Source organism: Hypanus sabinus, chromosome 14, assembly GCF_030144855.1.
Source record: "Hypanus sabinus isolate sHypSab1 chromosome 14, sHypSab1.hap1, whole genome shotgun sequence".
In the NCBI taxonomy this organism is placed as follows: domain Eukaryota; kingdom Metazoa; phylum Chordata; class Chondrichthyes; order Myliobatiformes; family Dasyatidae; genus Hypanus; species Hypanus sabinus.
Genome location: NC_082719.1, coordinates 10,820,220 through 10,833,284, shown reverse-complemented (window position 1 = coordinate 10,833,284; position 13,065 = coordinate 10,820,220).

Below are 13,065 nucleotides of genomic sequence, written 5' to 3'. Positions count from 1 at the left end.
ACTTGGAGTGCTGTCACTGTTTAAGCTGGTCAATGGCATAGTGCCATCTGCACCAGATTTTGAGGCACGTGGCCCCGGGTTCGAATCCGGCTGGCTCCTTGCATGCTTTCCATCTGTCTTGGTCCTAATACCAGGCTAGCAACTCAGCCTTATAAGAAACGGTGAGGTTGCCACCCAACACGCCATAAGGCGCGGAGAGCAACACAACAAGCTGCCATTGTTTAAAGGACTTTCAGTTTTTAAACAGAATTGCTGACAAGCAATCCAAAAATCTGTCCCCACTCTCAGATCCTTTCATGCTGAGAGATGCTTGAGGTTGCCCTTCTGTGACAGCTGGCATTTTGCAATTAGGATCTTAGCTTCCTTTTTTGTCCATGCTGGAGACACTGGAGAAGCCTGATGTAGAACAAGGTTAAGCAACCAAGACATTCATCAGGATGTTGAGCTTACTTTTGAATGTATTACATTATGATTACCTTGAAAAATTGGAATGAAACTGAAATCCGATCTCTATGAGAACATAAGAAATAGGAGCAGGAATAGGCCATCTGGCCCATTGAGCCTGCTCCGTCATTTAATAAGACCATGGCTGATCTGGCCATGGACTCATCTCCACCTACGCACCTTTTCCCTAAACCCTTTGTGCTGTCTTTACGACAGTTATTTAGTTTATAATATTTTCGCTTAGTAATTCATTCGATAGTATTTTCTAGTTAGAATTAGAAGTGTTTAAAGTATATTCATTGCATGTAAAATATATCGGCATGCGATGACGTCACATCCGGTTTCGCCGCGTCTTGTGGGAAAATACCGGTTTGGAATTAGCGCGAGGGTGGGGGCTCACCACGAGGCACACCTGAGCAGAAGTTGTTTTGCAGGCATGAGAAATCACAGTGAGAGCAACGCTGTAAGTTAATAGATAATCGATATATTGAACTAAGATGTTAATGCCGATCCTGTTAGAAGTAACGACGGTCGATAATGTTTTTGCTTTCGTTAGTTAAAGAGTTGCGGATAGTTTGCATGGAAGTGTATTTAAAGTAGTCAATGGAGCAGGTAAACTCTCCCTGTATACTGCACCTTAGTGTAATGTAGTTATAGTCACCTTTGCAAGTATTTACAATTGAAATGTGATATTAAGGAAGGAACAAACACTGTATCAATCTTGTATTGTTTTATCAACAGTTTTCACCATATGTTAATGTGAAGAGTGAACAGTAAATGGTTAATCTTACTGCGATCTGGTTCGTATTGACTGTGGTTTATCTCGACGTTTAATTCGGTGTTTCGTTACACGCGAAGGAGAACGTTACACCCTTAATTCCCCCACTATGCAAAAATCTATCCAACCTTGTCTTAAATTTATTTACTAAGCTAGCCTCCACTGCTTTATTGGGCATACAATTCCACAGATTCACTACTTTCTGGAAAAAGCAGTTTGTTACTGTATATCGTGAACAGCTCTGACCCCTGCGGCACACTAATCACCACTGATTGCCAACCAGAGTAACACCCATGATTCCAATCTCTCTACTTTCTATTGGTTAATCAATCCTCTGTCCATGCTAATACATTGCCCCCAACTCTATGCACCGTTATCTTATGGTTAAGTCTTTTAAGTGGCACCTTATCAAACACTTTCTAGAAATCCAAGTAAATAATGTCCATCTGTTCCCATCTACCACTGCGCTCTTTAAATCCTCAAAGAACTCCAGTAAATTTGTCAAACAGGACCTGCCTTTGCTGAATCCATGCTGCATCTGCCTGATGGATCTCTTTCTTTCCAGATGCCTCTCTATTTATTCTTTAATGATACCTTCAAGCATTTTCCCAACCACAGATGTTAAACTAACTGGCCTATGGTTATCTGCCTTTTGCCTACAACTTTTTTCGAACAGTGGCATGACATTCACTGTCTTCCAAATCATTCGGATCTGCCCAGAGTCCAGAGAACTTTAGTAAATTATACCAAAGCCTCTACTATAACTTCTGCAATTTATTTCCATACCTTGGGATGCAATCTATCAGTACCAGGGAACTTATCTATCTTCAGGCCCATAAGTTTGCTTAGCACTACCTCTTTAGTGATAGCTATTGTATCGAGGTCCTCACCTCCCATCACATCCTAGCACCTCTCTGACATGTTAGACATGTCCTCCACTGTGAAGACTGACACAAAACACAAAATAGTCATTCAAAGCCTCTGCTATTTCCTCATTACCCAATATCAATTCCACCTTGTCGTCCTCCAAGGAACTTACATTCACTTTAGCCACTCTTTTCTGCTTTATATAATTATAAAAACTTGTACCATCCCTTTTTATATTTTGTGCTAGCTTATTTTAAAAATTTAGCCTCCATTTCCTTATTATTCGCTTAGTGGTTCTTTGTTGTTTTTAAAGTTTCCCTGATCTTCCAATTTCCCATTACTCTTGGCAACAGGTGGTTTCCTCAACAACAGATAGCTTTGTTTATATATCTCATAGGCCTCAATGGCTGCATTCCTCGTGTTTCTTCTTTCACATGTGTTGTCAGAATGGGGATGGTGAATGAACACTAAGGAATATGGGACTCAGTGAATGGACAGCAATGTTCAAATTACTGTTGCCTCATGAATCATATGATCCTGTATAAATTGAGCAAAAAAATTAAAGAGTAACAACTGCTGCTCTCTTTCCCTTTTCTTCTCTCTATCCGTCCCAACTTTCTTTGTAAGATCATAGAATATAGGAGCAGAATTAGACCATTTGGCCCAAAGTCTTCTCAGCTATTTCATCACGGCTGAGCCTTCTCTCTTTATGACTTGAAACTTCTTTACTTCTGTTTTCCATGAAGAAATAACCCATATTTTGTCCTCTCTAAGATGCTGCCTGGTTTACTGAGTATTTCCTGCATTTTCTCAGCTGGTACTGTTGGATAGTAAATGCAAGGTATTAGAAATGTTTACTTTCTCATGGCAGCATGCTTCTTGTTGGCTTATTTTGAATATCTATGTGCTTTTATCTGGAGGCATGTACTGTGTCATTCAGTAGAAAATTAACTTTTTACTTATGCAGTTGACATAAAAGATTCACAAACTTGTAGCCACTGCCAGGATAATGGTCAATGACCTAAAAATTATCCTGCTTTTAATCACACTCTGGCTGCACATAGAATCTGTATTTTCATTGGATGTTTCATGGGAAAGATTCATATCTTTTTTGGTTCATTAATTTAGCTGAGTTTGGATGAGGTACACGTAAAGCAATGTGTTTATACTTAACACAACCTGCAATCCATATAGGCTCTTGGGTTTACTTGGCTAGCTTGCCTCTGACAGGAGGAAAAGAAATAAAACTTTCTATCTATCAGTATATATATTACCTAGGTGCACAAGCTTCAATATAATGAGTACTTATTCCAGATCAGGAGTGAGACAAATAAAATACAAGTGTCATAAGCAGCCTCCATGGCCACTTGGCCTAGATTATAATTGTTATTGCTGCAGTCAGCAGTTTCCTTCACATTTCCTTTTAAAAAAGCAAAGATATTTCAAGCATTGTTCCTTGTTGAAGTTGAGATGAGAAAACCTCTTTAAAGACTCTCTAAGGATAAATATGATGAAAGCCTTTCTAGCTCTGACTCCTTTCTCTATTGGCTGTCTGACAGACTGTGTACGGCAGTCAGAAAGTAACAATCCAGTAGTTAACCATTAAGTGCTTCATGGTCCTCTTATTGAGAGGGAAGAGGTTGCCAGGAGTCAGTGGTATTTCATGCCATGTAACAACTTTAAAGATGGCTTAAACTGGAGGATGTTGTTTCAAAATATTAGTTCTCTGTTAGCATTGAACACCGATGCAATTGCTGCAGAAGTTCTGTTGCTGAGAAAAATGATGATTTTTCGTTGGGAAAAATGATAAACTACCATCTGGATCATGAGCTCCCAGTGAACTTTCCAATCCCCCTTGCATTCGATAAGCTAACCATCAGAGACATCTGAGCATACGTTTGTGGCCATCATCCTCTTTGATCATGAACCCAGACCTTGGTTGGTCCAATTGTTAGCCTGATTTCTCCCTTCCCACCTCCACTAGCTACAATACACATCCATACCAAGAACTATACAATCGCCACACCCTAACAGAGACTCCAACCCTTGTCCCTAGCAGCTAGTGCAAAACGTATCTCATGACCCAACCAGATCCTCCATACCCGAATTCCACTCCATGATTACAGAACACACAAAGTTCAGGTTTTAAGTGCACAAAGCGCACACAGTGTGCAAGTCACAATCTATAAAGATTTTGTGGTGTAAATATTTTTATATTTGAATTTAGCAATTAATGTTCCTTTCTAACATCATAAGGTTTTCATGACATATTGGATGTAATATTTGTATGCTTCTAATGGCTTTGGGTGCTTTGAAATCTTTTATAGAAATAACTCCATTCTGCTTCTCACTGAGAAGTGTTCCTGCACTTTCAGGAGGATTTACAAAGTCTAAAATATTCCTCAAAGCAGCCTGCCAATGTGCATAAATTAGCCACCAGTAATATTCCATATTTTCCTTTTCTAATTCATGTAATATAAGTTCATATTTTGAAGATTAATTTTGGAATTAGTTCTAAATGCATCAAAGTGGAATAATAGCTTTATCTGCATGATATCATTTATCATTGAATTCATACTCTCAGAACCAGCCTCTAAGTTTATTTGCTCAGAATGCTGTGAGCCATGTTGGCCACTTGATGCTGGAAGTGACTGTAGAACAGGTAGGGATCTCTCAACCAGTCAGGTTGTCTTTGCGGACTCTGTAGCCTGCTCTTTTCCAGTTCTGAAGTGAGGTAAATAGCTGACAGTGGGAGGGCTGAGAGCATTCAGAGCATGCAAAAAGTGAGAAACGATGGGTAAAGTGAGATAGGATATCAAATCCAAAGCGAGACCAGGGGCAAGTGCATCCATAAATATGTTCTATCTTTTGGTTCTCATGTTTCATTGGTTGGTGATAGTCATGTAACTGATAGTATAGCAATGTTCCCATGATTGTCATAAGATTGTAAAACGACACTTTATGCAATAAACATCTATCCTGATTGATGATTTGTTGCTGCATGTACCAAACTTTCTGAATGGCAGCACAAGTATTCTAACATTTACTCTTGCTAAGAGGATAATTACAGTACCAACTTTTCAGTTCTGAAAAAAGAGTGACATAGGAGCACAGAGGAACATCTGGAACTCTCCAGGAAGGCCTTCTTTGTTGCTGCTGCTGTTGTGAGGTCCGGGTCTCTGCTGGAAAGAACAGGCACCCAGTGCTCAGGGTCACGTTGCTGGTGGCCGGTGGCGGGGGCATCGTAGTGCGCTCAGCAGAGGATGGTGCTCAGAGAGACTGTGCTGGAGGGGACGGTCGGAGGCTCGGAAGTTTGATGGACTCGGAGTCTGCTGCAGTCGGGACGCTTTCACTGTGTGCTGCGTCTGCGAGGCTGAGTCCGGCGGTGCCGTTGGATGTCCATAGCGGGGGTATTCCTTCAGCTGCCTGTGTGGGTTGACGAGTCTATCAGGACCCTGAGGACTTGTGGAAACTGTGTGGTGGTTTCTTTCAAACTTATAGTCTTTTAACATCTTTGGACTATTTTTACTGTGCCCATGGTCTGTTTTTTTTTATCAATTATGGTATTGTTTGCACATGTTGTAACTATGTGGTTTTGTGTAGGTCTTGTAGCTTTAGTTTTTGGTTTGTTGGGTGGTAGAGTTGGTCTCCTGACTTGGTGTGTCTGGGTAGTCATTTTGTCTGGTGGATTTGGAGCTCCTTTCTGGGGAACGCGCTAAGATGGTAGCACAATATTAATAAGCAGCAGCCTCTCCGGACTCTGGATTGGGGATTGTCAAACATTACGTGGATTTTCTGGTGTAGTCTGTTTTGTCATATGCTTTTGTGATATCATTCTGGAGGAACGTTGTTTCATTTTTTAACTGCATTGCAGTTGTGGTTTCTAAGTGACAATAAACCAAAATTCAATTCAATTCAATTCAATTAATACCATAGATTACCTATTGATGTTACCATTGCCATTTTTACATTGCAATGCACATTTAATTAAAATTAATTCTAACTGACTTAAAATAGAATCTATATACAGGATGATAATACATCAATGTGTGTGCAATGTCACTGCCTTGTAAAGAATGTTGGATGCGGTAACTATCCAAACAAGGAAAATAATTTAGTTTCACTTCCAGATATTTTGTTAATGATTTTATATGGACATTGATCCAGGTGCCAGAGAGAATCCTCCATCTGCTCTACTATGAATCTGATTCAGATACCAGTTTATAGGAAGAGTATGAAAACTCAAAGTACAGGAAGGATTCAGTAGAACAGTTACAAGGATGACAGATGTTATTTACATGAAAGAAATAAGGATTCTGTTCTTCTTAGAGCAGAGGGGACTGAAAGAGGATTTGATTGAAACATTGATGACAATTAACGCTAGTATATTTTCACTAATTTTTCTTTTAGCTTCCTCTCTTCACATTCCCAATAACTAGCCATATACTGTCATTCACCTACGTGACGCAGGGCAACTCACGGTAGCCAACTAACTTACCACTGCATGTCTTTGAGATATGAAAGGAACTGAAAACCCAAAGAAAGTCTATATAGCCACAGGGAGATGCGGGTAAGCACCATATAGACTACGTCAGACGTCCAGATTGAATCCACTTACCTAATTTTGCTAGGTAGCAGATCTATGAGCTGGACTGCAAATGCTTCATAGGGTCATGCATTTTTAACATGTGATGCCTACAAGTGTTCACAAGTGTCTAAGTCCTAACCAGAGATTTGTAAAGTTCTAGTACGATCCAGAGGCAGAAGTAAATCAGAAAATCATAAATACCAAAGATTCTACAAAGCTGGAAATTTTGCTTGGATTTTCAGCATCTGCAGATTTTCTGTTGTTGTACCACACATGAAGTCAGGCAACATCTAAGTAGACTAAACAATCTGAAAAAGTAGGTGGAAGGAAGCTGAATTATTACAAGCTGGCAGAAGATAGGTGAAACCAAGTGAGTGTGAAATTAAAATAAGTATAAATGTGTTCAGTCAGCAATGTTAGCAATATGTCTGTACTTGAAAGAAACTTAAGCTACTTCCACCCAAGATATGAACTTTCATATTGACGTGAATCATAACCCAAAATTCACAGCCCCTTTGCTTAATGACGTTGGTAACCTCTGGCCTAGGTAATTCATGTCTTTTTAACCACCTTATCATCTTCCCATTGTTACCATTAAGGTTTTGTGACTACATATTGTTGTGATAGCAGATTTCTAGATCTGATAGAAATCTATAAAACTGTAACAGGATTATGCAGACTAGATATTCTCAGTAGCTGGTGCATCCAGAATCAGGAGTCACAGCTTTAGGGTAATGGCATTAAGTTTAGGAAACAATCCTTTGCCCAGGAGTTGCTAAACCTGTGGAATTCTCTACCACAAGACTTTGACAAACTTCTATAGACGTACAGTGGAGAGTATCCTGTCTGATTGCATCCTGGCCTGGTATAGAAATACCTATGCCCAAACATGGAAACACCTATAAAAGGAGGTGGATACTGTGTTATTCTGTGTGTACATAATAAAGAAATTCAGTTCCCAGTGGGCAATGATGACGGTTCATCCCGGAACTGGAAGTGATGATGGTGAGCTGGTCACATGCGCTCGGTGCTAAATGGACTTGAGTAATAAAAATGTTCTAGCTTTTATTAAAAACAAACATAATATGGTGTCAGAAATCAGAGTAAGGTCTAAACATAGAGAGTAAGCGTACTGTGTTTACCACAGAGATGTTAAGCACTGACAGAGAAAAGCTACTGATCAACTCTGTCGGACATGCACACTAGTTGCACCATGCTCAATTTTCTGAATCCTAACTTTGTCTGTCTTACCAACATCTGGCTTCCATCCCCCTGCAACTCTAGTTTAAAGCCCATGTGTTGCCCTTAAGGCATTTGTTTAGCTTTATTACATTTTCACTTTAGTAATTCGTTTGTAATTATTTTCTAGTTAAAGTTAAGGTTGATAACTATGTTGCAGTTGTTGAAGGTAAATTCATTATCTGTGATGTATCGCGGCATGTGATGATGTCACACCTGGTTTCGCCGCGTCTTGTGGGTAAATACCGGTTTGGAGAAACGAGAAGGCGGGGGCTTGTGTGTGCAGGATCAGTGCGAGAGAAGTTCCGTTTCTACGCACTAAGAAACATCATAAAAGCAACGCCGCAAGTTCATATGACAGTCGATATGCTGAAGTAAAAATGTTAACGCTGATTCTGTTAAAAGTAATAATGGTTGATAAAGTTGATTTTCTTGTGCTATTGAAAGTGTTGCTGGAAAGTTTGTGTTGAAGTGTACTTAAAGCTGTTGATTCTGACTGTATGTTGTACTTCAATGAAACTTTAATGTAATATAGTTTGTTGTAGTTTTACTTTTACAAATATTTATAATGCAAATGTGATGCCAAGAAGGAAACAAATATGGTATATATTTTGTATTGTTTATCAACAGTTTTCACCATACGTTAATGTGGAAGAGTGAACAGTAAATGGTTAATCTTACTGTGATCCTGTCTTCATTGACTTCGGTTTAACTTGGTGTTTAGTTCAGAGTTTCTACACTCTGCACGAGAAGACCACAGTGAAAAGATGACATTATCAGGTGTTTCAAAAAGTGGTACAAAAGTGGTACAACTTGACGATCAAGCGTCAAGTTGTTGCTATCCAGCGCCAGGAGCAGTACGGCATCAGCAAGTAAGGCTGCCCTCGCAAGAGCTAAAGCAGAAGCCGCCAAGGTGCGAGTGGCATACGCTGAAAAAGAAGCAGAACTGAAAAAGGAAGAGGCTGCCAGAGAAGCCGAAAAATAGTTGGCAAAGTTAAGGATAGGAGCAGAGTTAGAAGTGCTGGCACTCCACCGAGAAGCTGATGTAGGCATGGCGGAAGCAGAAATATTAGAAAGCGCTGAAGAAATGCACGTTCTAGATGAAGCAGTAAAATCTGTATCAGAAAGGACCAAATTGGAACAGACCAGTGAATATGTCTGATCTCAAATGGACCTGAAGATTCATTCTTCGTCTCCATACTTACCTGCTGACGTCCCATTCCATGAGAAGTCACAGGGAAGCCCAATTGCATCGCATCCATCTGAGGAAGACAATTTACGCTTGTGACCTTGCGACAAACTCAAGAATGAAAGGGCTGACGACACCAAACTTACCAGATTTGGCGAGAGAAGAGGCAAAAGCTGAATTCAGAACAGCACATCCCATAATGAACGTACCCACTCAGTCATATGCCCGCCAACATATTCCCCCAGCCAGATTGCCACTTGCAGTTGAACCCTTGGCACAGTATTTAACACGACAAGATCTCACCACTTCAGGACTATACCAGTTTGATGATAAGCCGGAAAATTACTGTGCATGGTGCTCCTCATTCGATAATGCAACCGGCAGAGTCCAGCTCACAGCAACCCAACTTCCATTTGGGCTGCAAGAAAGGTGGGTGTCTGTTGGCTCAGAGTACAAGGAAGTGAACAGTGGTCGATTCCTTCCCTTTAAGTATTTCACTAGGTTTGTGTGAAAGGTGGCGAAGAAGCGAAATGACCCTAGCTTCATGAGTCAAGGTAGCAGTATAACTCAAACCAAGCCAGTCAAATCCACTTTGAACAATTTTAACATCAATAAACCTGTCTCAGTGCGTAAGACCAAAATCTCCACAACTAACAATGACCCTAGCAAGAATTGTCCATTGTACAACAAACCCCACCCCTTCAAAAATGCAGAACGTTTAGAAAAAAACCCTTTGTTGAGAGAAAGGCCCTTCTCAAGGAGAAAAGAACATGTTTTAAATCCTGTTTCTCTACCTCTCACCTCGCTAGAGAGTGTACGATCTCCGTAAAGTGCTCGGAATGCAACAACACTAATCACGATGGGACCATGCATCCTGGCCCGTCACTGCTTACTGACAAAGCTCCTTCACCCACACAAGAGGACGGCGGGGAGGGAGAGGATCACCCCAATACAACTGTTGTCAGCTCCAGCTGCACAGAATTTTGCAGTCAAGGTCAATCAAGCCGTTCTTGCTCAAAGATCTGCCTCACTAAGGTATACCCTAAGGAAGCCAAAGGCAAGGCCATCAAAGCCTATGTAATTCTGGACGACCCGAGCAATCACTCAATATTCAGACCAGAGTTCTTCAATTTGTTCAACGTAGAGAGTAATCAATTCCCATACTACCTTAGAACTTGCTCAGGCAGCGTAGAAACATATGGCAGGAAGGCAGGCTTCCAGCTGGTTGGTAATGTTGTCATTTGTCTCCCTCCACTCTTGGAATGCGATAAAATCTTGAATAAACGCACCGAGATTCCGATGCCAAGCACAGTGCTACACCAGCTGCATCTCCATCACGTTGCCAAGCACATCCCAGAAATGGATCCAAAAGCAGAATTACTCCTGCTACTCAGAAGAGACGTTCTCCAGGTGCACGAGTCAGGCAGCAGGTCAATGGAACACACGACGCCCCCTTCGCCCAATGCCTGGATCTGGGCTGGGTGGTGATAGGAGAGGTGTACTTTGGCAATGTATACAGACCGACAGCTACCATGCTGAAGACCAACATGCTAGAGAGTGGCCGCCATTCAATTTTTCAACCCTGCACAAGCTTTATGTGTATCAAGGAAGCACAATAAGGCTTTAACAAGCATAGTAAAGTAACTGAGAAGACACTGGGACAGCCAGTCTTCACTCAAACTGAGCACAATAATAAACTTGCGCCACCAGCAGAAAAAAACTCAAACGAGCGAGACATTTGAGCTGATTGAACCCAAAAGGGACTCTGAAATTCAGCCGCAAATACAAACCGGTGTTACCTACCTGGAAGAATCAATATGCACCACTGAACGCTTTCAGCGGTTCTCCACCTCGACTTCCTTACTGAGAGGATTTGCATTCCTCATCCCACATGGGCAGATCCCAAAAACACTCATCCCAAAATAGTAAGTGCAAGGGATGGTACAAATGTGACTTACCTTGCACTGCAGACGAATTGGCTCAGGCAAAGGATGTGAGTCTTAAAGCAACTCAAAGAGCAGCCTTTGCAAAGGAGTTTTCGGCCCTCCAAGCTAATAAATCAATACCAAAGGACAGCTCTTTGAGGAAACTCAGCCCGATCCTGAAGAACGATCTCATTTGCATTGGAGGCCAGTTAATACGCTCTTGTGGCAACCCACTTTCTGTGCAGGCGAACCAGCTCACAAATAGCCAGCGCATGGGGAGAGACTTTGGTAATGCACCTCTGATGTCATTTCCACATGGAGAGGGCGGGCGCTAGGGATTAAACGCCAGCGCCGCAAAGTTTGAATAAACTAGTCTCAAAACGACTTACCAACTGCGTGTCATTGTCTCTAGCTCTGTATGTAGTACATCGCGACATTGGTGACCCCGAAGGTCCAAACAGGATTTGGACCAAAGATGACCGACTCTTCATCTGTTCACGCAGTTTCACTAAAACTGCCGAATTTCTGGACGCTGGAAGCCCAGTTCCAGATTTGGCAGATATCTTGATTCCACGCGTTACTACCACGTGTTGAGCGCCCTTGACCAGGAGACGGCCGCCCAGGTTGCGGATTTCATACAGTCGCCCCCAGAAGAAGGCAAATATGAAGCATTCAAAGCGCTGCTCATTGGGACCTTTGGCCTCTCACGGTGTGAGTGGGGTGCCCACCTGCTTCACCTGGATGGTTTGGGAGACAGACTGCCGTCAGCATTGATGAACGAGATGCTGGCCCTGGCTGACGGACACAAGTCCTGCCTCATGTTCGAGCAAGCGTTCCTAGAGCAACTGCCCGAGGACATACGTCTGCTGCTGGCTGACGCAGATTTCAGCGACCCCGGAAGGTGGCGACCCGGGCAGATGTGCTGTGGAAAGCCAAGAGGGAGAGCTTGGCGTCCATTGGTCAGATTACCAGGCCACGCGCCCAACAGCAGACCAGACCAGGTCTGGCAGGGGGGGGCGCACACAACACAGAGGCAGGAGTGAGGAGGACAGTGAACAGTGGTGTTTCTACCACCAGCAGTGGGGCACAAAAGCCCCCCGTTGTCGCCCGCCCTGCAAGGGCCAGGGCCAGCTGCAGCTAATGGCTATGGCAGCTGGCCACCAGGACAGCCTCTAGTACGTCTGGGACAAACAGTCGGGACACCGCTTCTTGGTCAACACCGGAGCAGAAATCAGCCTCTTGCCCCCTACGGGGTATGACACCCATAACAGGAAGCCAGGACCCACCCTAAGGGCTGCAAATGGCAGCACAATACAGACCTACGGCACCTGCACAGTGCAGCTGCAGTTCGGCGCCAGCCGGTTCACATGGGACTTCACACTGGCTGCGGTAGCCCGACCACTCCTGGGGGTGGACTTCTTGCGAGCTCACAGCCTGCTGGTCGACTTTCAAGGGAAAAGACTGGTGCATGCCGAAACTTTCCAGACGTTCTCCCTGGGTGAAGCCAAGTTGCCGGTCCCGCACCTGGACTCCATCACGCTATCGGACAATGAATTCACCAGAATCCTGGCGGATTTTTCATTGATTCTGGCACTGCAGTTCACGGCAGCCATGCCCATACACGGGGTACAGCACCACATCCCGACCCAGGGACCACCCCTCCACGCCTGCGCACGAAGGCTCCCCCCGGAAAAGCTCCGCCTGGCGAAGGAGGAGTTCAAGAGGATGGAGGAATTGAAGATCGTACAGAGGTCTGACAGCCCATGGACCTCCCCCCTGCACTTGGTGCCCAAAGCAGCTGGGGGTTGGAGACCATGTGGCGACTACCGCAGACTAAACGAGGCTACCACTCCAGACCGCTATCCCGTGCCGCACATACAGGAATTTGCAGCAAACCTGCACGTGGCAAGAATCTTTTCCAATGTAGACCTCATCCAGGGATACCATCCAATCCAGGTACACCCTGAAGACATCCCCAAAACAGCACTCATCACCTCGTTTGGCCCGTTCGAATTCCTCCGAATGCTGTTCAGCC